Here is a 2,856-nt window from a genome sequence, read left to right on the forward strand (position 1 = left end):
CAAAGGCAGGGGTGCTGGGAGATGGGGCCTGCCTGACTGAGCAGCCCTCTTGGGGATCCCTGGAGGCTGGGATGGCTCACATTTATTGCCTCATCTTCTGAGATCCAGCGAAGCACAACATTCTCATCTAGGTTGTTCCTTTACTTGGAGAACAGGGCAGGCCAGACTGCACAGCCAATGAGCTAATGCTTGCTTTTCTGGCCATGGGGGTCGCTGGGAAAACAGAGACGTGACTCCAAGGAGCGAAATACACGCCAGCTTCCCGGCAGTAAACCCGAACTCTTCGGAGCCACACCAGAGTCCAGGGCTCCTTTCTGGAGAGGAGGGATGGGGACGAGCCTCAGGCGTGGGTCCTCCAGCCTGTGGCCCCAGAAAAGCTACGCTGAGAAATAAAGGTCAGAAGGATGCTTCTCTTCCCCTCCCCCCAAAAAGAGAAAAAAAAAAAAAAAACAAGCAAGATTGGGCAACCAGAGCCACTCAAGCAAATGCCTGCAAAACAGAGCGCATTTGGTGAGCGGGAATAAACACAGCAATTAGCACCATGGCAGCCTCTTAAACAAACACATGGGACCGAGTCACGGTGCGGGAGGCTCCTGCATCTGTTGGAGGGGCCAGAGGCTACTAAGATTAGGCTTGGTTTGAGGGAAGTTGAAAATGAGGATGGTTAGGATAAGATGTGGGGTGGGACAGATTGGAAGGTGGTGACTAAAAGAGGAAAGGTCCTTTTGGTTGGGGCTAGAGTGCTCCTGGGGCGGTAGGGGAGGGTGGTAGCAGGACGTGCAGTGTTAAAAGGGATAGAATGAGGTGGGGACAGAGTGGCTTCCCAGCTGCCATCTTTTAACTTAGTGGGAACCCCTCCGTCTGGGAAGCCATAGTGAGGCGAGAGGCGGCATCACCAGACCTCATTTCTTGTGAGAGCCTGAGGGGGCAGCCTCTCCCCAGGCCCAGATACTCTGCAGAGCCTCCTGCCCAGTGCTGGCCACTGCTGTCACCTTCTGCCCCCTCTGGAATAGCAGTTCAGCCACCTGCTAAATCCTAAATCCTTCAAGTCTCAGATCCTAAGTCACCGCCTCTAGCCAACCTTTTCTCACTCCCCAAGCCGTCTTTGCGTGGGGCCAGACACGGTGGCCTGGAGCGGATCTCCTCCCTTGGCTAGTCCTCAATTGGCTCATCTGCAAAAGGAGTTTGATGGTCTAGAGCCTCCATGGCTGCCTGAGAGCCCAGCTGGATTCCCTCAGGCCTAAAAGCACAGTCTGTCCTGGTCTAAGGAAGGGCGCATTTCAAACCCACTTGAACCGTGTTGTGAGCATTCAGGCTGATTTATTAGCTCTGAAATGGCAAAAGTACTTCTTTTGCTTAATGGCATTAAAAAAAAAAAAAGCCATGCGACCAGTCCTCTTTTTAATGAAAGTATGGGGAACATCAGGGGAACCTATCCAGGGAGGGAAAATGAAGTTGTCATTTTTCAACCTAATTAAACTTGGTTTTCAAAAATCTCCTGATCTGAAATGTGAATTACACTAATTACTTCTGGTGGCTGCAACATTGATTTCAGTGTTAAAGTTAATGGACTTAATGGACGTTGCTTTTTTCTTAGACGTGACGTGGGACTCCCACTGAAGGGCCTGTTTGTCCACCATGAGGGGCCTCCTCTGGACCCTCTAAATCTTCTGTTATCAGCTTCTGCTGCTCAAGGCCCCCACCGGGTTCCTTCCTCCAAGTCAGGCCCTGGTCTGGGCTCCAGGCCTCAGGAAGGCCATTGTTCTCTCTTCCTCTAAGTGAAGATGATGGGGGGGGCGGGGGGCACCTGCTTTGTGCTCTCACATGGGCGTTAGGTCCCAGGAGGGGACACAGAGAAGGGAAAAGCAGGCTGTCCCTGTTCCCGAGGACTGATGACCTAGAGGAAGCTGATAGGACCCTCTGGAAGACCTCGGGCCAAGCAAGAGGGAAGTGGGCGCCAGGGGCAGCAAGGCTACAGAGTTCTCTGTGAGCAGTGGGGGAGATAGAATAGGGCTTTGGGGCCAAGGTGGGGTCTTGTGTCCTGGCCAGAATGAGATAGAGCCCAGAGTGACTGCTCAACGTGGCAGCTGGGGAACCCTCTGTCTCTGTGGGGAAGAGTCACTTTGGAATGGCCCTGGAGCAGACAGGTTGGCCACCACTGCTGGTCAGCCTAGACCACCTCCTCCAGCACCCAAGGCCCCCATTAAGATGTCATCTTAACTGGGAATTTGGAGTCCTTTCTTTGAAGGTCTATCTTCATAGAAGCCTTTGCGGTATCCCAAAGGGTCATGAAGTACAAGGGAACCTCACAACGTTTGTGAAAAACTGGAGTTAAAGGACAAGTTTAGAGATCAGCAAATGACGTAATGATTACATCACTGGACTCCCATGTAGTCTACTGAGGTTCAAGTCCCAGACCTGGTGGCTTAAAACTCACTCTGGAGGCGCATGCATGCATGCCCAAAATCCTGAGAGGAGAATGGAGGAGAAGAGATTACAGTATGGCCATTGCACCTGGGGGGTGATTTCTCACTTTCTGTCTCTCAGTCTCTTTCTGTCTGACTGGCAAGTGCACGCACCCGATAGTAATATCTCTTTAAAAAAATTTAAAAGGAAACACTTATTTTTGTGTAAATTTTTAAAAAATCCATGCATAGTTTTTTCACATTTGCATTTTCCATGAACTTTCTGAAGATACCGCCCCAATCCTAGGGAAAGGGACTAACTTAAGGGTCCTGAGCACACAGCTGCCTAGCTGCACTTGGAGGGAGCCTGTTCCTTGTCCCCAACCAGCCAGATGGAGCTGGTCACTCAGGGGGATGGTCTAGCAGAGAGCCCTTTACTGAGGCAGGAATG

This window comes from Tupaia chinensis, unplaced genomic scaffold (assembly GCF_000334495.1).
Source record: "Tupaia chinensis unplaced genomic scaffold, TupChi_1.0 Scaffold141165_1, whole genome shotgun sequence".
In the NCBI taxonomy this organism is placed as follows: Eukaryota; Metazoa; Chordata; class Mammalia; order Scandentia; family Tupaiidae; genus Tupaia; species Tupaia belangeri.